Here is a 27458-nt window from a genome sequence, read left to right as displayed (position 1 = left end):
AACGTTGAAAATTATGAGAATCTACAAATTGAATAGGGAGTTTCCATTGTGGCTCAGTAGGTTATGAACCCCACTAGTATCCGCAAGGATGCGGGCTTGATCCCTGGCCTTGCTCAGTGGGTTAAGGATCCGGCATTGCCACAAGCTGTGGTGTAGGTTGCAGATGCAGCTGGGGCCTGGCACTGTTGTGGCTGTAGTGTAGGCTGGCAGCTGCAGCTCTGATTCGACCCCTAGCCTGGGAGCTTCCATAGACCACAGATGAGGCCCTGAAAAGAAAGAAAGAAAGAAAGAAAGAAAGAAAGAAAGAAAGAAAGAAAGAAAGAAAGAAAGAAAGAAAGAAAAGAAAGAAGAAAGAAAGAAAGAAACAAACATTGGAAGGAAAGAGCAATCCAGGTTGCCTCACAATGGAGCAACAGCCACTAGAGCTGGGTGTCACCCTGACTTTGAATGGCCGAGGGGCTACAGGTCAAAAAAAGGCAGTTCCCGGCATGGCCAATGACTCTGTCCAAGAATAGGCCTTTCCAACAGATGCCCAGCGTGACCCAAAAGCTCTCCTGAAAAGTCCAGTCTTACAACAACAGAGCTGCCCGTCACCGAGCAGATTGCCCAAAACCACGGGGGGCTGAGAGGGGGTGTGTGTGTGTTTGTGTGGAAATTCAGTAACTCAACCCCAATGACCCCACCCTGTCTGCCGTTACTCGGAGCTGGCTGGCCAAGATCCAGGGAGCAGACCCAGTCAGACTAACGTCTATCCAAATTTAATTCTCAATTGAAAATGGAAACAAGGCAGGCCAAGACAAACCCAGGGCCTGACTTAGCAGCAGCAACTGCCAAGGCAAAGCCCTTGTCGCACGGGGGCCAAAGGTCGGCCTCCACCCACTACCTTTCATATAGAAATTCCCCTGCTGCATAACCACTCTGTGACACTCTGACTATGGAGGTCCTCATTTTATAGGTGAGGAACATGAGGCACAAGAAGTCGGGTGATTGACTTGAGCTCTCATGGTAGCTGGCAGGGCATGGCTGAGCCTGGCAGTCTGGCTCCAGACCAGCCTTCCAGGGAGGGGACCACCCCCCCTCAGCCTCGACCCCTCACCCACCCTGGCACCCTCCCCAGCTGCAGACCCCAGGATGGGAGAGTGGGGATTTGGCACCAGAGAGGCTCCAGGCCCCCCTCGGAGACTGACAGGGTGTCTGGTTGCAGCCCTCAGTCCTAGGGTGAGGCCTCTGTCCAAACATCCAGTGTCTGAAGCCTGGCAGGGCACAGGGGGTGGGGGGGTGGGGATCTTCTCTTCCTGCCTCAGGTTCCCTTCCAAGGGGGAGGCTCATGCCCTCATTGCAGTCCCCCCAACCCTTAACACCAGAGGTCTCAGGGGACAAGTCAGCTCGAAGCTTCTGGGCCGTGGTGCCTGCATGGGGAGCTTGAGACCTTTGAACATTTATTTCGTCCTCTGGAAGCTGGCCATTATGAGGCCGGGTGCCTGTGTGGAATTTTAAAATGATTTAGAATGATTAGAAAAAAATACTTCATAAGAACAAATTATGCTCTCTCCTGGGGGACTTACCAGCCTGTCTAGAGAGTATCTATCTATCCATCTATCCTTCTGACTAGCCATCTGCACACTCACAGCCTCAGACAGTCAAGCTACCATATGGACTTTTTTTTTTTTTTTGCTTTTTAGGGTCGCACCCACTCCCTGTGGAAGTTCCCAGGCAAATCAGAACTGCAGCTGCTGGCCTACACCACAGCCACAACACAGGATCCCAAGCCATGTCTGTGACCTACACCACAGCTCACAGCTCTGTGGTGATCCTGAACCCACTGAGCAAGGCCAGGGATTGAACCTGCATCGTCATGGATACTAGTCAGGTTCATAACCCACTGAGCCACAACGGGAAATTCGTATGTGGACTTCTGGTTATAGCTCTCAGTAACACCTGGGTCAGAGGCCAGTTTCTGAAAATCGCCAGCTATATGAACTTGGGTAAGGTCCTTAAACATCTCTGTGCCTCTTTTGGGGAGGGGGTTGCATCTGTAAAATGGTAAGCAAGCATAAGAGTGCTTCTCTGGTGTTCCCATGGGATCTCAGCAGTTAACGAACCCGACTAGCATCCATGAAGATGCCTCTCTCAGTGAGTTAAGGATCTGGCACTGTTGTGAGCTGTGGTGCAGGTCGAAGATGCAGCTCGGATCTGGTATGCTGTGGCTGTGGTGTAGGCCAGAGGCTACAGCTCCCATTGGACCCCTAGCCTGGGAACCTCCATAGGCTGCCCTAAAAGGATAAAAAGACAAAAAAAAAAAAGTGCTTCTCTGACTGGGTGACTACAGGAAGCACATTAGCAAATCTAGGTAAGAGGTCAGTGTGGCATCTTGGAGTTTGCTAAGTCACGATGAATGGAACAGAAGGTACTCTGGGCTGCAGCAGGAGCCTGGCTTTCCTGGACCTAAAAGAGGAAGCAGACTTTCCCGCTGTGGCCACAGCCATGAGTATGCTCAGACTTCAGAAGAGGCTTGCCTCCAGTGTCCTCCGCTGTGGCAAAAAGAAAGTCTGGTTGGACCCTGATGAGACTAGAGAAATTGCCAACACCAACTCCCGTCAGCAGATCTGGAAGCTGATCAAAGATGGGCTGAGCATCCAGAAGCCTGGGACTGTCCATTCCCGGGCTCGATGCCAGAAAAACACCCTGGCCGGCCGGAAGGGCAGGCATATGGGCATCGGTAAGCGGAAGGGTACTGCCACTGCACGAATGCCCGAGAAGGTAACTTGGCTGCAGCGGATGAAAATTCTGCGCCGGCTGCTCAGACGATACCATGAGTCTAAGAGGATTGACCGCCGCTTGTATCACGGTCTGTACCTGAACGTGATGGAAACGTGTTCAAAAACAAGCGGATTCTCATGGAGCACATCCACCAGCTGAAGGCGGACAAGGCTCGCAAGAAGCTTCTGGCGGACCAGCCTGAGGCCCGCAGGTCTAAGAGCAAGGAAGTGCGCAAGCGCCGTCAAGAGCGGCTCCAGGCCAAGGAGGAAATCATAGACTCTGTCCAAGGAGGAGGAAGCGACCAAGAAATAAAGTTCTCCCCCTCTTCTCTGTACATAATGGCCTCAGCAGTTAACATAGATTCAATAAAAACGAGCCTGGGAAATTCGAAAAAGAAAAAAGAGAGGAAGCAGTGAACCTGAGATCTTTCATTTATTTTTTAATTTAATTTGATTTTTTTTTCTTTTTTAGGGCTACACCTGCAGCACATGCAAGTTCCCAGGCTAGGGGTCGCATTGGAGATGCAGCTGCCAGCCTCCGCCACAGTCACAGCAACGTGGGATCCACGCCGAGTCTCCGACCTACACCACAGCTCATGGCAACACTGGCTTCTTAACCTACTGAGCAAGGCCAGGGGTTGAACCCGCCTTCCATGGATCCTAGTTGGGTTCATAACCTGCTGAGCCACAGCAGGAACTCCCCCAAGAGCTTTTAAAGCTTTGCTTTTGTGCAGAGACTTGGCCTGTGCCAGCTGACCCAAGCTCATTTTTACCGTTTTTCCTGTAGGGAGGTAAGGCCCAGAGAAAAATTGGATTTGGTTAACCAAGAGAAACCGAACCGAGGTTGAGACGAAGTTCTGCAGGATAATTTAAGCCCATCAACAGAGCAAGTGGGGGGGGGGGTGCCAGGCGGAGGACCAGAGTCCTGAGCCATAAATCACCCTCAGAGGGTCGGCCTGCTGTGTGACCTGACACAGAAGGAAGGCGCCCTTGCTGGACCCCAGGACTGTTACTGAAACTGAACAGGGCCCCGAGGGTCTCCTGGGCACACAGGCCTTTCTGTGTCCCTCATTTCTTGTTTTTAGGGAATAAACTTCAGCCTCCATGACCTTCCCTAAGTTCCAAAGGGCAGGTTCAAGCTGTTGCTTATCGGGGAAGGTCTCTCTTGCAGAGACCAGGGAGGAGCGGTCAAGAGACAATAGTGCAGCCTTGGGGCAGGTCCTGGTCCCTCCTCAAGGAACGCAGATAACAATGTCTTTGAGGTCTTCTTGGCACAACTAAGACCCCCAACAAATGCAAGATGTTAATGAAGCACCAGGCCACTGAACTCCAGCTTTGCAAACAATGCAAGCTTTACCCTGAGCCTTATCTTTGGCCTTATTTTTCCCTCCCCAAACTATAAAACCAGCTCCCAATCTCTCCTAAGGGGAGGGTGGGAGAAGACAGTCTTTAAGGCATCAGTCTGCTGTGACCCTCCTTTGCCTGGCAAAGCAATAAAGCAATTTTTTTTTTTTTTTGGTCTTTTTAGGGCCACACCTATGGCATATGGAGGTTCCCAGGCTAGGGGTCGAATCAGAGCTCCAGCTGCCAGCCTGCACCACAGCCACACAACACCAGATCTGGGCCACATCTGCAACCTATACCACAGCTCAGGGCAACGCCGGATCCTCAACCCACTGAACGAGGCCAGGGATTGAACCCACAACCTCGTGGTTCCTCGGTGGATTTGTTTCTGCTGCGCCACAAAAGGAACTCCGATAAAGCTATTTTTTCTCCTTCACCCAAAACTCTTGTCCCAGTATTTCTGTTCGGCACCAGTGGGCAGAGACTGAGTTCTGGCAACTCCTCCGGTTTCCTCTGAGTCTCCGTGTAGAATCCTCCCTTGCCTTTTCCTATCATCTGGAACCAATTGGCACTCTTTGGCGTCCCTTGGCTTGTGGTGGCACTGTCACTGAGAAGGCCCTACAGGAGCCTGGAGTGGGGGGGGGAGGACCCTCCCCCACATCCTGCTTTAGCTCCTCTCTGATACAGTATCTGATGAGCATTTCCTGAGTTGTTTTGCAGATGCGCAAATCCCCCCCCTTAAAAGGAAGATGTTAACTCCTTGATGACCAGGAGCATAAAGCCCCCAGGCCTTCTGGAGCCTAAAGACGATTCAGTTAACTCCTGGGACACCACCCTCTTACCTCACCATCAGCCAATCAGAGAACTCTGCTCCAGCTGATCACTTACCCTGCAGCCCCCACCTCCCTCACCTGACTTTTTTAAATGCTTGACAATTTTGGTTTCGGGGAGCTCAGGCTTTTGGGGGTTGGTGAGGAAAGCCACCCGTCTCCTTGCATGGCCCTGCCATCAAGCTTTTTCTGCTACAAACTCCGTTCCAGTCTGTTTGGCCTGTGCTTCAGGGAGAGGAACTTGCTTGAAAGGCTTCACTCCCGTCTCTGCCTCTGCTGTCCCGAGACCTTCTCCCTGCATCTCTCGGTTTTACGCAGCCATCTTCCCTGTGTCTCTGTGTCTCTCCTCCTCTTCTCATAAGGACACCAGTCATACCAGATTAGGGTCCGTCCTATTCCACCATGACCTCGTCTTAGCCAGTTTCGTCTGCAACCGCCCTATTTCCAAGAGAGGCCACGTTCTGGGGAGCTGGGGATGAGGACTTCAGCCTATCTTTTTGAGGGACAAAATTCCACCCACACCATCTCAGAAGCAAAACAGACTCCTGGCTCTCACCTGTGTGTTTTTTTATTAGTTTTTTGGCTTTTTTTTTTTTTGTCTTTTTAGGGCTGCACCTGTGGCATATGGAAATTCCCAGGCTAGGGGCCGAATTGGAGCTGTAGCCACAGACCTGCGCCACAGCCACAGCAACATGGGATCCTAGCCACGGATCCTACACCACAGCTCACAGCAACGTCGGATATTTAACCCACTGAGCGAGGCCAGGGATCAAACCCGTGTCCTCAAGGATACTAGTTGGATTTGTTTCACCTGAGCCATGAAGGGAATTCCCTCACCTGTGTTTTTAACGAGGCTCCACCACTGTCACCACTGCTCCCCAAAGTGGTTCTGATACAACCAGCCCAAGGATCACCCTGTGAGAAAGCCTCACCTGTCACATTACAGCTACGCATGTGACATGGGTCACCTCTCTCAGGTCCCCATCTGCTGCTCCTTTAGCCCCTTCTAGATATGTGAAGCCAGGGTAACCTTGTAACAACAGTGCAAGCTGACTCAGCCCAAGGAAATTTAGACAAGATACAAAATACTCAGCCATTAGCCTGTTTTTACCCAAAGCTGATGTTAGGGGTTAAATAACCCCTCCCACCCCAAGAAAAGATATGCTGTTGTCCTGACAATCAGGTCCTCAAATGTGACCTTGTGACATATTCGAGATTGCTGAGCTGGAGTTCCATGGTGGCTCAGAGAGTTAAGAACCCAACTAGTATCCCTGAAGATGTGGGTTTGAGCCCTGGCCTCCGCGGTGGGTTAATGATCTGGCATTGCTGCAAGCTGCAGCATAGGTCACAGATGCAACTTGGATATGGCATTGCTGTGGCTATGGAATAGGTCAGCAGCTGCAACTTTGATTCAACCTTAGTCCAAGAACTTCCATGTGCTATGGGTGCAGCTTTAAAAAAAAAAAAAAAGGAAAAAAGGAAATAATAAAAAAAAATTGCTTGGCTGGTAGCCTGGAGACCAGTTGCTGAGAACCTGGCTTCTGTCTCCAGATGACACTGGGACCATGAGCACCAGTCGCTCCACTGGTGGAGGTGGCAGAGGAGGGTCCTTGGCAAGAAGATCCAGCCTCCCTCCATGGCCATGGCTGGGGACTGCCTGTCTTCTAGATGCTTCACTATGTATTCTCTGTCCCTCTCTTGCCCTTCTCTTAGCCTGATATTGGCATCAGTGGCCTGTTTAAAAGTTGTTTCTGTTGATTTTTTTAAATTGAAGTAGAGGTGACTTACAACATTGTGTCCGTGTCAGATGTACAGCAAAGTGATTCAGTTATATGTATATTTTTCATATTATTTTCCATTATAGATTATTATGAGATATTGGACAGAGTCCCCTGAGCTATACAGTAAACGCTTGTTGCTTATGCATTTTATGTATAGTAGTTTATATCTGTTAATCCCATACTCCTAGTTTATCCTTCTCCCTCTCCCTTCCCGCTTTGGTAACCATAAGCTTATTTTCTGTTTTGTATATAGATTCATTTGTATTATTTTTTAGATTCCACACATAAGTGACAGCATATAAATTTGTCTCTCTCTGTCTGACTTACTTTACATAGTATGATAATCTCTCGGTCCATCCATGTTGCTGCAAACGGCAATGTTTTGTTCTTTTTATGGCTGAGTGATATTCCATTTTTTATATATACCACATTTTCTCAAATCAGTTGTCTCTTGATGGGCATTTGAGTTGTTTCCATATCTTGGTATTGTAAATTGGGCTGTTATCTTTCTGAATTAGAATTTTCATCTTTTCCAGATGTATGCCTAGAGGTGGGATTGCTGGATCATATGATAGCTCTAGTTTTAATTTTTTAAGGAAACTCCATACTGTTCTCCAGAGTGGTTGTGCCAATTTGCATTCCCATCAACAGTATAGAAGGGTTCCCTTTTCTCTGCCCCCTCTCCAGCATTTATCATTTGTAGACTTTGTGGTGATGGCCATTCTGACTAGTGTGAGGTGATACCTCATTGTGGTATGGTTGGCATTTCTCTAATAATTAGTGATGTGGAGCACTTTCACATGCCTATTGGCCATCAGCGTGTTTCCTTTGTAACGGTATCTATTTTGGTCTTCTGCCCAGAAGTTTTCCTTTCAAATGGACATTCTGGATCCTCAGACGGAAGGCAGGCAGTGCCCACTTGGTAACGTCTCAAGTGCCTTCATCTTCCTTCCAGTTCCTGAGCCCCCAACACTACACATCAGTCTCTTCCATACACACGGTGATAACAGAAGGTAATGAGCTTCCCCAAGAGGGAAAGGGTCTCTGACATGAAGGGCAGTGAGACAAGCAGGACCATGAAAAGCGTTCACCTCTGGGTGGCACTTGAGGGGAGGAGGGTGGAGAAAAGTGGGTTACCAGGACAAGGTGGGGGAGAGAGAGAAGGGAGGAGAGTAGAGAGAAGCAGAGGGTTTTGAGGAAATGGGAGAGTCTTCCAAGTTTGGGGGTAATAGCTTCCTCCAGAGCCTAGACATAGTGGTACCTTCCTCTGGAAGCGATGGCCAGTTGGGTAGTGCTGACCTTGCTTTTCACGACCTGCATCCCTACAGCTGAAGTATTGCTGATAAAATTTGAAAGGCTTCCACTGCAAGAGGCTAAGTGATGGATGACACAGCAGGACTGTTTCAGGGACAACGATGGATCAGTCCCTTTTAAAGAACAGAATCTAGGGAGTGTTGGACTGGAAGACCCTCAGTGGTTAGAAGCTACATCTTAATTGTCTTTGTATTCTCAGGCCTAGTGCTGATATATGGGTGGATGAATGATGGAATGGATGGATGATGGCTTGGTAGACAGACCAGTGGACTAATGGATGAAAGGATGGATTTGTATGTGGGTGGATGTGTGGATGGATGCACATAAATCAAGGGTGGATTCACTTCTGCTGTACCCTAGACATTTTTTTCCTCCCCGTTCAAATGAGGTGGGTCAATTTAATGATCTCTAGGTCCCCTCCATGCTGTCATCCCATGTTTTTATGGTCTGATGACTTTAAGCCACCCAGGGTCCCTGGGCTTATTTGTGGGGCAAAAAGAGTAAGTATTGAAGAATTTATCACCACTCTTCGCACCAAGGAGCTAAGATTCTCAGAGAAAAAAATCAGATATAGGGAAGGGGTACTGCCTGCTGAGAGCACAAGGAGACTGGAATCCCTCTGTCTGTGCACCCAGAGGTCCTCCCATCCCCTCTAAGCCTCCCGGTGGAGGAAGGCATTGGCTTTGGAGAGCACAGCACTTAAAGAGGTGGTGATATTCTTATGTTCATGTAGGAAAAAGAGATGTTTTGAAATGCCTAGCCTTGATCAACCAGAGAAGATCTGAGACTTGTCTGCATTATAAACAGCTCCCCCAAGATACTGATATATGAAGAAGTCCCAGGATCCACAATCTCAGAGGTATTTTCAGGCATCTTCACCAGGTAGAGATACAATACTTTTTTAAGAATGACATAAGTCATTATCCCTTTAAATGATTTCCAATTTGGAAATGCTTACAAAGGGCCTTCGGGTGGTATATTTAGTAAAGAGGGAGCTCAGATGTTGAGTGCTGTGTTATTTGGGGGCCTCCAAGAAGCAGACACTAAGATGGGATTAGACTTTAAAAGATTTCTTTGGAGTGGGGTAGGGGGACACACCTGTGAGAGAGAAGGAGAAGGAGCCTGAAAGGGCGATGGAGCCCTCAGATCACCTGTAGGTCTGACGTGATGGGGGAGGGCAGGAAGGATGATGCAGAGGCAAAGTCCTCCAGCACAGTTCTAAGGAAGTTCTAGCCACGCCCACAGGGAGTCCTCAAGCCAAAGCTGAACCACATCCTGCAGGACCCACATGTCCTTGTCACGCTCAGTCATTGCCTAGGGAGTATGGCTCCATGCAGACTCACTGGTGGACCCCAAGTGCAGCCCTAGAGTCACTGTCAACCACGAGGGCACATTTTTCTGACTGCCACCATGCTTTCCACGGGGCCAGGCACTTTCTAAATGCTTCTTTCAATCCTCAGCCATTGCTGTTGGAGAGTGGTATTGTCAGCCTATCTTACAAATGAAGACACTGATTTCAGAAGGTTAAAGTATTCCTGGACCATCAGTGGCCAAACCAGGACCTGACTCACTGTAATGGACTCCCAAGCCTCCCTGCCCTGAGAACCGGAGACAGGGGTTAGCTTGGGGAGGATGGCAGAGCAAGGTTGGGACCCTGGATCTGGGGGAGAAGAGGCAGAGGAAATGATGGGAAATGGGGCTTAGGGGACTTAGGTGACACTTACCAGCAGATGCTGGAAGCCAAAGTGTCCATGCCTCCCAGCCATTTGGGGTAAAGCCTCCAGCTGGCCCCTAATTCAACCCTTATGTAAGGAGCAATCAGCATCATGAGAAACGTGGCAGGGGAAGTTCTCCAAGGCGGGGTGCGTGGTGGGAAGGAATGCAGCTCCACCAGAGAATTCAGTCTCCTGAGAAGCTGCCCTTTGCTTGGGTTGAATTCACTTCCCTGCACTTGAAGTGAGAGATGGAAGCAAACTGCCCCTTCACCTGTTCCCCCACCCCACAACCCTGCCCCAGGTCATGGGCTGTAACTGCCCCTTCATCTGTCCCCAAGGTCATGGGCTGTAACTGCCCCTTCAGCTGTCCCCCAGTTCTTGGGATGTATTCGAGGATGCTGGACAGGGTCAGTTCGCCCTCCCAGCCCCTGCTGGCTTGTGCTGGAGAAGGGAGAGAACAGCTCTGCACATTGAGGAGGAAATGGCAAATGCAGCAGAAAGCGAAGGCCCTGCACTTTCTCCATCCAAGCAGAGAGACGTCCACGCAGAGGCCATGAACTGCAAAAGCCATGAGTTCGCAGTGGTCTCCGACTCTCAATTAAGGAGAAATAAGATTCTTCAGAGACCAAAGCAACTTGAAAGTCACTTTTCCCCAATACCTGTGAAATGTTTTTAAGGAACCATCAAAGGGCACGAGCACTGTGATTCTTGCCATTCGCCATCATGTGGCCCCCAAGGATTAAACTTAGGTCTCCCAGCTCCTTTCCCTCACTCTACTGGGATGGAGAAGAGCCAAGGAGGTGACCTTTCAACAGATCCCTGCTCTGCATCCCACATGGCTTCCGTCTCCATCACGCCCTGGCTCAGAGAACAGCTGACTGGTGGAGAGCAGTCCTTAGTGAGAGCGCTGTGATGGGATAGGCTGGATGTCTCCGATGAGCACTTGGGCAGCACACTCAGGCTGGAAATAAAGATATCTGCACTGAAAATACCAAACCACTTTATAACAGAGATGGCTTCAGATGACCAATAGCCGGCAAGGCAGAGACCTTCCGCAGGGAGGTTCTTTCCAGGTAGGGGGGTGGTTTGCAGGCTTGGGTATGACCCTTCTTGGGTCTCGCTAGAGATGACAAAAAGACAACAGGAAGGTGCCAGGTATACTTCTTCCCTTTAAGAAGACAAAAACAGAATAAATGTTCTTTAAATCCTGTTTCTTTTTTTTCTCCCCCTTGCACCCACGGCATATGGAAGTTTCCAGGCCAGGGATCAGATCCCAGTTATAGTTGCAACCTATGCCAGATCCTTTTATATATATATTTATTTATTTATAAATATATATATGTGTGTATATATATATATATTTTCTCTACTGCACAGCATGGTGACTCAGTTACACTTACATGTATACATTCTTTTTTCTCACGTTACATGTTCCATCATAATTGACTAGACAGAGTTCCCAGTGCTACACAGCAGGATCCCATTGCTAATCCATCCCGAAGGCAGCATTCTGCATCTATTAACCCCAAGCTCCCAGTCCCCCCCACTCCCTCCCCCTCCCCCTTGGCAACCACAAGTCTATTCTCCAAGTCCATGATTTTCTTTTCTGTGGAAAGGTTCCTTTGTGCCATATGTTAGATTCCAGATACAAGTGGTATCATATGGTATTTGTCTTTCTCTTTCTGACTCACTTCACTCAGGATGAGAGTGTCTACTTTAACCCACTGTGCTGGGCTGGGAATCAAACCTGTGTCCTGGTGCTACAGAAACACCACTGATCCTGTTGCACCATGGCGAGAACTCATTTCTCTTTTTAACCGAAGTTTATTTATAATATTACATTAGTCTCAGGTTTACAGCATAGTGGTTCAATATTTTTATAAGTTATACTCAAAATATAGTGGCTGTATTTCCCTGTGCTGTACAATATATCTTTGTTTCTTATTTATTTTATATATACTAGTTTTTACTTTTTTTGTGTGTGTGTTTTTGCTATTTCTTTGGGCCGCTCCCGCGGCATATGGAGGTTCCCAGGCTAGGGGTCGAATCGGAGTTGCAGCTGCCAGCCTATGCCAGAGCCACAGCAACTCGGGGATTTACCCAATAGTAATCACTAGTTTGCTCTCTATATCCGTGAGTTATTTATGTTTTGTCATATAAATTCATTGTGTTTATTTTCTAGATTCCACATGTAAATGATAACAGAGTATTTGTCTTTCTGTCTCTGACTTATTTCACTTAGCATAATACCCTATAGGTCCGTGTACATCGTTGCAAATGGCATCCTTTCATTCTTTTGCATAGCTGAGCAATATTCCAATGTGTGGAGGTGGGTGGGTGTGTCTATAGCACATCTTCTCCATCCATTCCTCTGTCAGTGGACATTTAAGTTGCTTCCGTGTCTTGGCTATTGTGTATAGTGCTGCACTGAAACACTGGGGTGCATGTATCTTTTCAAAGTTTTAGTCTCTTCGCTTTTTTTGAATATCTAGCCAGCAGTGGAATTGCTGGACTCCACGGTAATTTTATTTTTGGTCTTTTGAGAAAGAAATCGTATTTCCTATACCCATGAATAGAAACTCCATTGAAAACGTGCCTGAGTAGGAGAACATGTAGAGGTTTGGGGATGCATGGTGGGGGCGCTATGGGGCTCTCCTGTGTGGCCAGGGAGAGAGTCAATGGATGGATACATCGCCTGTCAAGGGGCAACAGTTAACAAAGCATAAATCCTCTGACCCAGGCTCACATCTTCTGGGAATGCGTGCTGAGAGACACTTTGGAGATGATATGTGTGCAAGATGATTCATTGCAGCTTCACGGTTCATGGCAAACAACTGGAAACGAATCCAGAAGTCCCTCAAGAAAGGACTAGTTCCAAACAACAAATGACTATGCAGCTATAAAAAGGAACAAGGAAGTTCCCTGTGGACTGAAATGGACAAAGTTCCAGGACATTTTGTTAAGTGACTCCAAAAACAAGGTAGAGAATGTTGTGTATAGCATGTTACCTTTTGAGTGATAAAGCAAGGCCGGATAAGTATTGGCTTGTATAAAATGCAGGTATTCTAGAAGTTTACGTAAGAGTCGACGGAGAGGTAAAAGAAGGGCAGGAGGGATAGGGGCTCCTGGGGGCTGCAATATAAGAGAGAAGGACATTTTCACATGTTCCTGTTTCTAAGGAATGTGAATGTGTAGCATGTTGAAAATTTTAAACTAACAAACTCGTCTGTCTTACATGAAAATATCCAATGTGGCCACATCCTTAGAGATAGAAAGCAGGTTAGTGGTTTCCAGGGGCTGGGGAGGGAAAAAATGGATATGACTGTTTAATGGGTACTGGGTCTCCTTTCGGGGTAATGAAAATGTTCTGGAATAAATAAAGATGATGATTGCATGACATTGTGAATGTACGTAATGTCAAGGTAAATTTTATGTTTGTGTCTATTTTACTGCAATAAAAAAAAAAAAAAACCTATCATACATAACAGCTACATTTCCAGTTTCACAGGCTTCATTTGGGGATCATTTTTTTTCCTTCTTTTTTTTTTTTTGAGGGCCACACCTGTGGCATATGGAAGTTCCCAGGCTAGGGGTGGAATCAGAGCCATAGCTGCCGTCCTACACCATAGCCACAGCAATGCCAGATCTAAGCCTGCAGTCTACACCGCAGCTCATGGCAACGCCAGATCCTTGACCCACTAAGCGAGGTCAGGGATGGAACCCATGTCCTCATGGATACTGATTGTGTTCATAACAGGAACTCTTTGGGGATCATTTTTAAATTTGAGAACTATTTCCAGGAGTTCCCATTGTGGCTCAACATAGTCTCTGTGAAGATGTGGGTTTGATCCCTCATCTAGCTCAGTGGGTTAAGGATCCAGCATTACCACAAGCTGTGGTGTAGGTCTCAACTGCAGCTCCGATTGGATCTCTAGGAACTTCCATATGCTGCAGCTGCGGCCATAAAAAGAAAAAAGAAAAAAAAAAAGCTATTTTCAAAGTCCCACTCATTCTGGAAAGCTGGTGTGCAAATATTTGTTTCGGCTCCAGGCACAAAGCTTTTTCATAGGTGCTTGGAAGACACAAGTTCACAAGAACCCCTGTTAACACTAATTCATTGGAGCTAAAAATCCAGAAAGCAAATTGCAACAGTGGGAGAGAGGGAGATCCAAGGGGGCTCATTAACAGGATTCTGAGACTCTGGGCATGGGATAAAGTGCAGCGATGTAAAGTCCATGTGCCTCTGGAGGCCCTAAACCACCAGCTGCAGGGGCTGCTGGGTGAAGGGAAGGAAAATGTGACTTCCCTAGAGTGGAAGAGTGCCTAGGCAACCAGACACACAGACCCATAGACAAGACATCTTTATTTTTAGTGATGCTGCCATCCATGCCATCCATCTGTCAGAGCGCTGAGCAGGTCCAAGTCTGTGTCAGCGTCCCTGGCTCTCCAAAAAGGCTCCTTGTGTGACCAGTGGTTAATTGACTCCTTACCAAGTCTCCAGGCTGGGCAAGTGATTCTGAAGAACTCAACTGACAGCTTAGGAACAGAATGAGCCCACTTGATGGGGATAAGAGAATTGGATCAGGGGCTCCTGAGGTTGCATCTCCATTCACGACCCACCCAAGAAACCTAATTCCTGGATATGATTGATGAGGGAAAGGAGAGGCGGGAGGTGGTTTATAGAGCAGATCTTTCCCACCTGTGTTCTCATTTTTTCCCTCACAGTCAACCTGTGCGAAAGGGAGCCTTTGTGTGTTATTGAATAGACCACCAATACCCTAGGAGTTTAAAAGTGGCTTCCCCAAGTTCCTCTGCCTGTCAAAACTGAATTACCAGAGCTTAGCTTGAAATCCTTACTTCCTTCCATTTCCCTACCTCTTTTTATTCTGTGATATCCTCTACCATCGGAATTTGAGCGGCACGAGGCAGGGGTGAGCGCGATGCAAGTTTCACACCTTGTTGCGGGATGTTGATGGTAACAGCCACTGTGATTTTGTTTGCCCACTTGTAAGATGGAGACAAAAAGAATGCTTGCTTTGTAGTATAATTGTGAGAACGAGGCAAAATAATAATTTAAAAACAGCATGCCTAAACCTCTATGGCATTAATGTTATCTAGTGTTATTTTTAAAAATTACGGTAGTTAGGAGTTCCCGTCATGGCTGTGGTTAATGAACCCTACTAGGATCCATGAGGATGTGGGTTTGATCCCAGGCCTCGCTCTGTGGGTTAAGGATGCGGCGTTGCTGTGAGCTGTGGTGTAGGTCTCAGACCTGGCTTGGATCCCAAGTTGCTATGGCTGTGGCATAGGCCAGTGGCTACAGCTTCTATTAGACCCCTAGCCTGGGAACCTCCATATGCCACGGGTGTAGCCCTAAAAATACAAAAGCAAAAAAAAAAAAAAAAGATTATGGTAGTTATAACTTCAATAAATAAAATCGATGGAGAATGAAGTATCCTGATTAATAAAAAATTATGATAACTAGGTTTATTGTGTAGATCACAAGTGGATAATTATGATTCAAAAATTAAAGAACAAAAAAAATCCAGAAGCTGGATACTCAACTAGATATGTTTTCTGGGACAATCCAGAAGGTCTTTGGGAATCTCGTGGCACCAATTTCATTTGCACGCAGATAGGCAGGTATCTGCAGGTATATAGAGTGATTCAGGTAATAGAAATGGATTACAGAGAATTTACAGTTGCAATTTGAAAATGCCAAGGATTGAAGAAGCCAATCCCACTTCAATCTCCCACTTCATGCTTCGAAGGGAAGACGGGCCTTGATGACCTTATGACTCAACTTTTTATGTCCACTTTCTGTTTCCTGGATTCTCTTCCAAGTTCAAAATCAGCCCAAGGCTCTTTCTGAAAAAAAAAAAAAAAAAAAAAAAAACAGGTCAGCCCAGGAGGCTGCCCCAGAGACAGGGCAGCCTACACAATTGTTTCCCAACCACGTGGGTCACGCCAAATTGCTTGAGGCTTGTACTGTGGTGAAAGCTGAAAATATTTCTCCTTGTCTTCCCTGACTGAAAGTTTCAGAGTCCAACACCGAGCAATGGACCTAAGGCCAACCATCTATTCCTGTCTCAGAGGCCGGCACTTCCAGGGTCCTGAAAAGAATGGAGAAGTTCAGTCTTGTAACTTCCCAGCACGTGTTGTCTCCCCTAACCTGAACAGTCTCTGGTTGTTGTTGCTGTTTTTAGAACTCACCAGACCCAGTTCCACCATCTGCCTGCTAATCCTCTCTCCCCATAGTTATTCGCAATCTCGCCTCTGTTGCCCAAAACATTCCCAAACTTGTATTGCACTTGATGTCTGTATCATTCAAGGATTTCACCACATTCTGCCTTGTATCTCAATAGAAACGTTCCCTTTGTCTATGCCATGTTCCCATGAGACAACTGAAGGAAGGATCTTTGTCTAATGTCTTTCTAATCCACACGGTGCCTAATTTGGGAATGGGTGCTCAAGAATGAACATATAAATGAGTTCCTATCATGGCACAGTGGAAACAATTCTGATTGCACCATGAGGTTTCAGGTTTGATCCCTGGCCTCACTCAGTGGGTTAAGGATCTGGTGTTGCCATGAGCCATGGTGTAGGTTGCAGACGCCACTAGGATCCTGCATTGCTGTGGCTATGGTGTAGGCCGGCAACTGTACCTCCAATTGGTGCCTAATCGGAACTGTTTCCACTGTGCCATGATAGGAACTCATTTATATGTTCATTCTCCTAAACTGAGAACCTCCATATGTCATGGATATGGCCCTTAAAAGGTTTGACTGTAGAATAGTGCTCCTCAAGCTTTAGCAAGCATCACAATTCCCCAGAGGGCTTGTTAAAATATAGACCCCAGAGCCTCCGATTCAGCAGGTCCAGAGTGGGACCCAAAAATGGGTACTCCTGACAAGTTCCAGTAATGCTGGTCTGAGGACGACACTTCACACCTAAAAAGCTCTGCCTTGGATTCATGGTACTCAGCTATTAATCAAGAGGTTTAGATCCTAATCCCATCTCTGCCATAGGTGGCTGAGGGACATAGGGCACGTAATTTAAGCTCTTTGGGATTCCTCAACTGAAATTTCCCTCATATGACTGCTAATGTTACATTTAGCTCTAATGTTATCTGAATACAAAAGTTTTAAAATATCTTTCCTGTGTCATCTACGATGCTGTCATGTTCACAAAATTTTAGGTAATAAAGGCACTACTGGAAACAATCACTGCTTATCAAATCTTGAACCTGTATCTTGGACCCAAGTAATGCTGGATTCTGTTAAAAGGCTTAAATGAGAAGGAAACGAAGACCAGGGAGCACAGAAACTTATGAACCTGACAGGGGTATGAGCAAGCCCCAAAGAAGTCATTCCAGATTCTCTTTTGGAATTAGAGCCTGATCTGAGTTTGATTGCTCTCCATGGGCTCCATAGGCTAGTAAAGGATGCCGGTTTTTCTTAGAAAGTAGGAGTGGCAGGATCCACTGAGCCCAAAGCTGGCTCAAAGGCCAATGTCCCGAGAGAGGATGTCCAGATGTCGTAGCTAACTGGTTCTGTTCTTCCCTGTCTTTAGAATGGATCAAAACTTTCCCAGATAGGTGGTGTCTATTTCACTTTTTGGCATCATAAATTAGGGGGTCTCTCTCAAAAATGGAATTTCTTCCCATGACTGCATATGTGAAGGGGTTGCAGTCCTTGGGTGTATTGGTGCGTGGGGAACTGAGGGGAGAATTGCCCCGATTGGTTTTATATCATCAAGGGGATGGGCACATATGGAATACTGACCTACAGAGACATAGATCAACTGATGAAAAGTCATGTTCCCCATGGCTATGTTCAGGACATGATGACAGAAAAATTAAGAAAATTTGATGTGATCGACACTGATACTTGATACATTTCATACATGCTCTATTTTTCAACTTTGCATCAAGTCAGAATTTCCAGAGTTTCAGCTATTGCCTTCCCTCCAAGCCTACCAGTCTCTGACACTGAACCTCAAACTTTCTTGGGACATTGGCCATTGGAGAGCCTGCCACTCTTGCTTTATAAGTAAAGTCAACATCTTTCAGGTCTGAGGCTCCTGACACACACCTTTTGAAAAGCACATCTTTGCAAAAACCTGGTATCAGTCTCCACCATCAATGAACAAGTTCAAAGTAGGATGGTTGACCTTGGGTCTTCATCATTTTCTTTTAGACACTGTACATCTCTCCTTGGGCTCTTTAAACAGTTTCTCACTTAAAGTAATTTAAAAAGTTAGTAGTTAACTCTTGGGCATATATCTGGACAAAACTATAATTCAAAAGGATACATGCACCACATCTTCACAGCAGCACTATTCACTATGGCCAAGACATGGAAACAACCTAATATCTATTGGCAGATGAATGGATTGAGAAAATGTGGTACATACACACAATGGAATGCTACTAAGCCATAAAAAAGGAAATAATGACATTCACAGCAACATGGATGCTGCTAGAGATGCTTATACTAAGTGAAGATGCTCATACTAAGTCAGAAAGAGAAAGACAAATACCATATGATACCTAGAGAACAGAAACAGACTCTTAGACATAGAGAACAGACATGTGGTTGCCAAAGGGGAGGGGGAGGGGTGGGAATGTCTGTAAGTTTGGGGTTGGTAGGTGCAAACTATTACATTTAGAATGGAAAAGCATGGGGTCCTACTGTATAGCACAGGGAACTCTATCCAATCTCTTGGGATAAACCATGATGGAAGATTATATAAGAAAAAAAATATATTTATATATGTATGACCAGGCACTTTGCTGTACAGCAGAAGTTGGCACAACATTGTAAATCAACTATACCTTAATGAAATAAAAAAATCATTTTTAAGTAACCAGCCAGATAACTATCAACATATTAAACACTTGTGTTGCACCATGCAAGTTTCAAAATGCTTTCCTCTGAACTTTCTCATGTAATCCCAGTTGCTCTGTGATGACTGATTCCTCCAAAGGTCTGTGGTCATGTTAAATGGTGGTTCACAATCTAGATGACAAAATGGGAACATCTGAAAGTGGGAAGGCATAAAGATGGTGGATACTTTGCAAAGCCTTCACGTGCCTCTCAGACTACAGGAGGTGAGTCAGATTGGATGTAGGGGCTTCAGAAGTGACCTGGACCCAGAGGGGCCCTCCTTGCAGGATCCCAGGTCAAGGGGTCTTTTGTGGAGTTTCTTCAGGGACCAAGGACACTTGAAGCAGAGCTAGGCAGTTCACATTAAAAATATTTTGATATAGCTGCCCTTAACACTGTTTTTGAGGCAAAGTCAAAATGGTTTCATTTCCATTTCCTCTTGAAATCTCAAAAGGACAAGTGTGGCACTTACTGGCCTTGGGAAGAAAAAGTGGCTTGTTCAAGGCCCCCCAACCAGTGGAATGACTTGATTCTCATCCCAGCTCCCTGTCTATGAGGCTGCTGTGACTGCAAGGTCTGGCCCAACCACCAGGAAAAAATGTCTTTGTTTTCACTTTGTTTTTCATATTTTTGTGCATTTTCCTACACTTTCTCATCACAGTTATAAGAGCTGGGTATGAAAATTCTTTCCTCAATGAGCAAACCATGATTCAGCAAAATTAAATGGCTTGCCTAAGGCCAGATAGCTCTTTGCCCAGTTAAGTCCAGTTAAAGAGGGCAGAGGGCTAGCAGAGAAAGAAACTATTGATTGAGGATATGCTGATGGGGAGTGAAAAAGGTAGATAGGAGGCTGGTCTTCAAGAAACATCAAGGAGTTCCCACTGAGGCTCAGCAGGTTAAGGCCCTGACATAGTATCTGTGAGGATGTGGGTTTGGTCCCTGGCCTCCCTCGGTGAGTTAAGAATCCAGCATTGCCACAACCAGCAGAGTAGTTTGCTGGTTGGGCTCAGATCTGGCATTGCTGTGGCTGTAGAGTAGGCCTGCAGGTGCAGCTCCAAGTTGCATTTTTAAAAAGGAGGACATAAAGTTCCCGTCGTGGCGCAGTGGTCAATGAATCTGACTAGGAACCATGAGGTTGCAGGTTCGATCCCTGGCCTCGCTCAATGGGTTAAGGATCCGGCGTTGCCGTGAGCTGTGGTGCAGGTCACAGACGCAGCTCGGATCTGACTGCTGTGGTCCTGGCGTAGGCCGGCAGCTACAGCTCCAATTAGACCTCCAGCCTGGGAGCCTCCATATGCTGCGGGAGCAGCTCAAGAAAAGGCAAAATGACAAAAAATAAAAATAAATAAATAAAAAAGGAGAACACGCTGTCCTTGGATAATCTTTCTATTATCTTAAAAGTTCATCAAAAACAGTAAATCCTGGGGCCCACTGCTTGTGGTCATGATTGTCCAAATTAATCCAAAGCTTCTTGCATTTACTCCTGGGGCAACTTACCCTGCCAAAGAAGACCAGCACTGACCAGGGCACTGAGGGTCATCTCTGCAGGGTGACAGCAGTCCCTGTGACAAGATTCTCCTGAAATTGCCTTATTGAGCCCTCTGTTTACTGAATCTCTCCTGGCCTCTGTGTTGCATTTCTGTTTTCTCCTCCACAAAGGATATATTGTTCTCTCCTAACATCCCTCGAGTAAAAACCCCAGGGTTGAGTAACCTTGCTGCTCCCACCCCTTCTAATCCCGCACCCCACTTCCTTGACTCTCATCCCCTTCAACTTCCCTCCCATGTCGTCCCTTAGGAAGATGTGCATTGGAAATCCACCTCTGTGTGACCTTGCCAGGCACACGGGACCGACGGTGGCCCCAAAGTCCTCAGACTGAAGAGGGGGAGGGCAATGCAGGGGAGTTAGGTATTGCCTTCCTCCTGACAGTACTTGTTCCACAAAACTGAGCTTCAGGCATTAACCATTAGCCAGGCTCTGGGCTCTAGATCCAAACTTCCTTTTTTAGTTAGCGTGTGAGAAGGCCAGGACCAGCCAGCCTCCCACGGAGCAAACTTGGGTATCAAAGCACTTCCTGTGGGAGTTCCCTTCATGGCTCAGGGGAAACAAACCCCTCTAGTATCCAAGAGGACTATGGGTTCAATTCCTAGCCTCACTCAGTGGGTTAAGGATCCAGCGTTGCCATAAAACTATGGTGTAGGTCACAGATGCAGCTGGGATCCCGCATGACTGTGGCTGTGGCTGCGGCTGTGGCTGCGGCTGTGGCTGTGTTGTAGGCTGGCAGCTATAGCTCCAATTTGACCCCGAACCTGGGAACTTCTACGTGCCATGGGTTCGGCCCTAAAAAGACAAATAGAAAAAAATCACTTCCTGTGATCCTGGGGTACCAAATCTCTACTGTCAGTCACCCCAAAACAACCAGGCAAACACCACAGGGCTTCTGCGGCAGTCTTCCAGGTGCTAAAGACCCCTGCCTTGGTGTGTGAAGCTGGTGGCCCTGCAAGGTCACACTTCAAAGGTGACCTGTGAGTGCCATTGTATTTCAAAGACATCTCCTCTTTAAAAGTGGAAATGGATCTTCAGCCTTCTCAGAAATCCCAAGTAGAAAGTCTTTTATAGAAAAGTAGCAGCATTAAAACCGAGGGTAACTTTGATAGGTGATCTAACCTATTCTCCACTGCCAGACAGTGGGCCACCCTAAGATGCTTCTGCAAGAGGAGACACTTCTTTGCCAAGATCTACCTGGGGGCATTTCCCGTTGTGGTTCATTGGAAATGAATCTGACTAGTGTCCATGTGGACACAGGTTAGATGCCTGTCCTCGCTCAGTGGGTTAAGGATCTGGCATTGCCGTGAGCTGCTGGTGTAAGTTACAGACACAACTCGGATCTGGCATTGCTGTGGCTGTGGTGTCGGCCAGTGGCGACAGCTCCAATTGGACCCCTAGCCTGGGAACCTCCATATGCCAGGGTTGTGGCCCTAAAAAGACAAAAAGACAAAAAAAAATAGATCCACCTTGGGGAGATGTTACACCCCCTCCACTGCAGCCACCCCCATTTCTAGGGATTACTACTTTCCAGAAGCCTTTTCCAGAGTGAAGCAAATCCCTTCCACGCTCAGGGAGCGTTTGCGGGGTCTGGTCCTGGACACAAGGCGGGAACCAGCTCCTCCCTTCAGACCACATTCTCAGGGAAGCCTAGAGATCTCAGACAATGTGCTTATTAATAAAGATAGAAATCATTTCATCTGTGAAGGCATCTTGTGGTTGAAACTGTACATTCATTTCTTTCCAAGGAAACTGCTTTTATCTCACTCAACATAAGTGAATCAGAGAGCTGCTGAGAACAAAATCAGCATGCCTTGATTGTATTTCTCTTTCTCCCCCAAACAAAATTGTTTTATTTCCATGAAAACACCGGAATAAGAATACTTTTTTGAAAAGAAGCTTTTAGTGTTTTCCCTTTTTTGAAGTGTGACATCACGTCTTTAACACGGCTCCCCGGGGCAAACAACAAACAAATCCACACTTAGGAGCCGTCACCCTCCAGCTCTTCCCAGGGTGAGACAGTCATGACTGATTTGGAGGTGGCCTCTTGGAAAAGTTGGAGAGCTGTGTCCTAGCTACACAGGCTACCTGACGCTGGAAGGCTGTAGAGAATCAGAGCAGCTTACTGCTAAAAGCACCTGGAGATTACAGAGGCCAAATTCCTCTCCATGCAATAAGCCTGTGGCCTGAGGACCAGGTTCCTGCCACTTGAGCTCTGGCAGTGACCTTCCATTGGGCAAGGAGGGCTCCCTTGATAATTGTGGGCACCCAGGCCTAGAATTACCCCTTTTTAAAAAATATTTTATTTATTTTTATTTTTTGGTCTTTTTAGGGCTACCCCAGAGGCATATGGAGATTCCCAGACTAGGGGTCCAACTGGAACTGCCACCACTGGTGAATGCCAAAGCCACAACAATGCCAGATCCAAGCCAAGCCTGCAACCTACACTACAGCTCACGGCAACGCTGGATCCTTAACCCACTGACCAGGGCCAGGGGTGGAACCCCAGTCCTCATGGATACAAGTCGGGTTCATTACCGCTGAGCCACAGCAGGATCTCCCCAGTGTTTACCCGTTTGGCCTGTACGCCCCACCTCAGCATTTCAATTTTGACAAAAACTTCATGTTCCCATGGTTTCAAGTCCATAGGCCTATGAAGTGTCTTACCAGGCCTTCTAAGAGCCAGAAAGCAAATCCATTTCCCCCACAACACCTGCCATTTGAAACCTGCCTGTCTTGGATGGACAAAGCAGAAGTATCCCTGAGACAAGCAGACAATAAAACCTGCATCAAGATGTGAAACCTGGAGTTCTTGTCATGGCTCAGCGGGTTAAAAACCCAACTAGTTACGCAATGGAATATTACTCTGCCATTAAAAGGAAAGAAATAATGGCATTTGCAGCAACATGGATGGACCTGGAAATTATCATGCTGAGTGAAGTCGGTCAGACAGTGAGGCACCAACATCAAATGCTATCACTTACATGTGGAATCTAAAAAAAGGACATAATGAACTTCTTTGCAGAACAGAGACTGACTCATAGACTTTGACAAACTTATGGTTTCCAAATGAGATAGGTTGGGGGGATGGGGGATGCCCTGGGGGTTTGGGATGGGAATGCTATGAAATCTGGTTTGTGATGATCATTGTACCACTATAAATGTAATAAAATTCATCAAGTAATAAAATAAAATCAAATGAAATTTTTGTTGGCAAAAAATACATAAATAATAAAAAATAAAAATCCAACTAGTATCCATGAAGATACATCTTGGATCCCTGGCCTCACTCAGTTAGGATTAGGACCCTGCATTTCTGTGAGCTGTGGTGTAGGTTGCAGACATGGCTCGGATCCCCAGTTGCTGTGGCTGTGGTGTAGGTCAGCAGCTGCAGCTCCGATTGGACCCCTAGCCTGGGAACCTCCATATGCCTTGGGGGCAGCCCTCAAAAGACAATAAAATCCGTGAAACCGTCTAGCAGGTGCTGACAAATGATGCAGAGTGAAACTCAAAGAGAATAGAGAAGAAATGGTATCTTTAGTTTCATTTTTTCAAACTCCATGTACCTTCTCTTAGACTTTGCTTCTTTCTAAAGAGAGCTTTTCCTGCTACAGGAGGAATGGTGGCCCTTCCCCCCCCCCCACCCTTCTCATTTTTAATCTTTATAACTGGCTTTTGGGCTGAAGGCAGGAAAGGCCAAGGCGGGGATCTCTCTGCCTTGTCTGTGGGACTCTTGGCCACCTGTGCAACCTGGAGAAAACCATAACAAAGTGCTGTATTAACCAACAGCAAAAGAATCCTTCTTCTGCTCCACCCTGCCTCCCCACCCTTTGGCAAAAGCCTCAGTAAACAGGTACATTTGATGCCAGGACTGAAGGTCAACAAACTCCTGCTTTGTCAGAGGAACCTGGGAATCAAGTCAGAGGACTTCACGGAAATGCCATGCCTTCTTGCTTGCTGGGTGTTTGAGCCTCACCATGAGAAGTAAAAGCGTCTCAGAGCGGCTTGCCAAGAACATGGGCAAGAGACGCTTAAATGCTATGGTGTGGCAACATCATCTCAGCCCATCGCAACTCATGAGTTTTGCATGGCAAGGCGGGCTTCCTTTGAAATGGCCATTACTGATCCTCAGACTCATCCAGGACAGAAGACTCTAAGGATGAATCCCAAGATCCCCAGACCTTAGTGTCTACACCCCGTATGACCCCCTACCCTCTGGGGTGGGGCAGGATCTGTAGTATGATGAAATAGCACTCTTGCAATTGGATTACAATATACGCAAATGTGAAGGGGTTTTGCATATGTCATTAGAGTCCTTGGTCAGTTGGCTTTAATTAGGAACATTATCCTGGGTGGGCCTGACTTCATCAGTTGACTTTAAAATAATCCCAAAGGAGAGTATGCTAGGTGGGCCTGACTTCATCAGTTGACTTGAATCCCCAAAGAGGGTATGTTGGGTGGGTCTGACCTAATCAGAGGACCCACTTAAAAGAGGGACTGGAGGTGAGAGATGGAAGAAGTCAGAGACATCTAAAGCAACACAGATATTCCTTTGCAGACCTAGAAGAAGAAAACTGGCACCTTAAGGAGATGGTCGCGTGGATAAAGGCCTCAGTCTTAACAATCACTAGGAACTGGAATCTGCTAACAACTGGTGAGCACAGACATGAACCGTGAGCCTCAGAGGAGAGTCACCGCCCCTGCTGACACTTTGATTTCAGCTAGTGAGACCCTGAGCAAAGAACCCAGCTACTCTGTGCCTGGACTCCTGACCATGGAACCAGTGAGATGATAAATGCATGTTGTGTTAAACCCCAAAGATTGTGGTAGTTTGTTAGGCAGAAAATTAATACAGCTGGCACTCTGTATCCGTGGCATCTATCCGTGGTTGGTTGAATCCACAGAAGGGGGACTCTTAGATACACGAAGCCAACTCTACAATGCCTTTTAATTTTATTGTTTTATATTTATTTTATTTTATAGGCCACTCCTGTGGCATATGGAAATTCCCAAGCTAGGGGTCAAATCAGAGTTACCACTGCTGGCCTACGCCACAACCTCAGCAATGTGGGATCCAAGCCGCGACTGCAACCTACACCGCAGCTTTCAGCCAGCCATTCAGGATCCTAATCCCGCTGAGCGAGGCCAGGGATCAAACCCACATCCTCACGGATACTAGTCGAATTCTTAACCCATGGAGCCACAACCAGAACACCTACAATGCCATTTTATATAAGGGACTTGAACATCCTGGATTTTGGTATCTGTGGGGTCCTAGAAACTGCCCCTCCCACGGATACCAAGGGGTGACTATACCTCACCCTAGGAATTGCAGAGAGAAAGTGTGCCCGCATTTTCATCATTTCTCCATACCCATGTTTTCTGTCCTCACTTTCCCCGTCAAGGTGAATGTTCAAAGACAGGGCTTGTTTTACACACAGGCAAAGCCGACTGCCACGTGGATGGGGCTGGAGGGTCCTGGGGAAGCTCCTAAGATCTCTACACACCCTGACGTTTGCGTTCCTGAAGGTCTGGTTGACCTTATTAAATGCGTTCTGTGAAAAGGTAGCTCGTTCAATCCATGGTGGGTCTTCCTTCATGGTACGGGGTCAGGTGATTAGATATTACTAATCCAGTCAAACTGTATCAAAATCCTAAATTGGGGGAATGCCTCCCCCAGAATGCCAAAGGTCCAGCAAAAATCCCTAAAGCAGGTAGCAAAAGGGATCTGAATTCAAAAACCCGGACCTGGGCCAAAGGCTGTGGGGAGCATGATGCTGGTCTATGCCCGGGGAGTACTTAACTGCCTCACTGGCTGAGGGTTTACAACTTAATAATTGGAAAAGACGTGGAAGTTTTTGTTTGTTTGTTTTGTTTTTATGGCCATACCCGTGGCATACGGAATTTCTTGGGCCAGGGATTGAATTCGAGCCGTGGTTGTGACCTAAGCCACAGCTGCAGCAACGCCAGATCCTTTACCTGCTGCACCGGGCCAGAGATTGAACTCGCACCTCCATAGCAACCCGAGCTGCTGCCATCAGATTCTTAACCCACTTTGCCACAGCAGGAACTCAACATGGAAGATTATATCATCCAATCCCTGCTTTTGACAGATGAGGGAACAGAAGTTAAATGTCTTTCCCAAGGCCCCCCATTCAGAATCAGCAGGGCCAAGACCAAATCTCAGGGTTTTCCACAATTTCCTGGAGTTCCCCTTGTGGTTCAGCCATTGACGCACCCAACTAGCGTCCATGAGGACGTGGGTTCCTTCCCTGGCCCCACTCAGTGGGTTAAGGATCCAGCATTGCCATGAGCTGTGGTGTAGGTTGCAGACATGTCTTGGATCTGGCGTTGCTGTGACTGTGGCATAGGCCGGCAGCTACAGCTCTGATTGGACTCCTAGCCAGAGAACCTCCATATACTGCAGGTGCAGCCCTAAAAAGAAACAAACAAACCTTGCTATCGTTCCTCTAGCACAAAATGACCCCAGTGTTGGAGTTCCTCTGGTGGCCAGCAGCTGTAGCTCCGATTTGACCCCTAGCCTGGCAACTTCCATGTGCATGGGTATGGCCTTAAAAAGATTAAAAAAAAAAAAAAATGACCGCAGGGTTGCCTGTGGGTTAAATCACCAATTCTGTCGAATAGACCCTCGTCAGTAGGCCCCTGGTTGTTCTTGCTCTGCTGGAAACATGACCCCAACTCTCCCGCCTCTTCTTAGCTGTGCCATCAGCTCTGGAGTCGCTTATGCTAAGCGATGACACAGTGACTCACTCATTCCGAGATCCAAACCTCACCGACTAGATAAGCTTCCTGTGGCTGCAGTCAGCAAGTACCACACAGGGGGTGGCTTAAAAAACAGATGGAAATTTACTCTCTGACTGTTCCGGAGGCCAGAGGTCTGAAGTCAAGTTGTTGGCAGAACCATGCTCCCTCTGAAGGGTCTAGGGGAGCTGCCCTCTTGCCTCTTCCCACTGCTGGTGGTTGCTAGCAAGCTTTGGCATCCCTTGGCTTGTTGCCACGTCCTGGTCTCCTCCTCCATCTTCACAAGGCCTCTTCCCTCTGTGTGTGTATGTGTGTGTGTGTGTGTGTGTGTGTGTCTGCATCTTCTCCTCTTCTGATAAAGACACTGGTCACGCTGCATTTAGGGCCCATCCTAATCCAATATGACCTCATCTTCATTTAAATGTTTACACCTGCAAAAACCTATTGCCAAATAAGGTCACATTCTGAGACTCTGAGTGGACTTGAGGGTTTTTTTTTGGGGGGGGGGGGTTGGTTTGCT

General features: G+C 47.0%; 1 pseudogene; it reads left to right on the top strand.

The window, feature by feature from the left end:
* The first annotated feature begins 2479 nt into the window (after positions 1-2479).
* LOC125113675 (60S ribosomal protein L19-like) lies at positions 2480-3072 on the top strand (annotated as a pseudogene).
* Positions 3073-27458: the final 24386 nt, after the last annotated feature.

Source organism: Phacochoerus africanus, chromosome 1, assembly GCF_016906955.1.
Source record: "Phacochoerus africanus isolate WHEZ1 chromosome 1, ROS_Pafr_v1, whole genome shotgun sequence".
NCBI classification, from domain to species: Eukaryota; Metazoa; Chordata; class Mammalia; order Artiodactyla; family Suidae; genus Phacochoerus; species Phacochoerus africanus.
The sequence above is the reverse complement of the archived record's forward strand: the minus strand, read 5'-3'. Positions and strand labels throughout refer to the sequence as shown.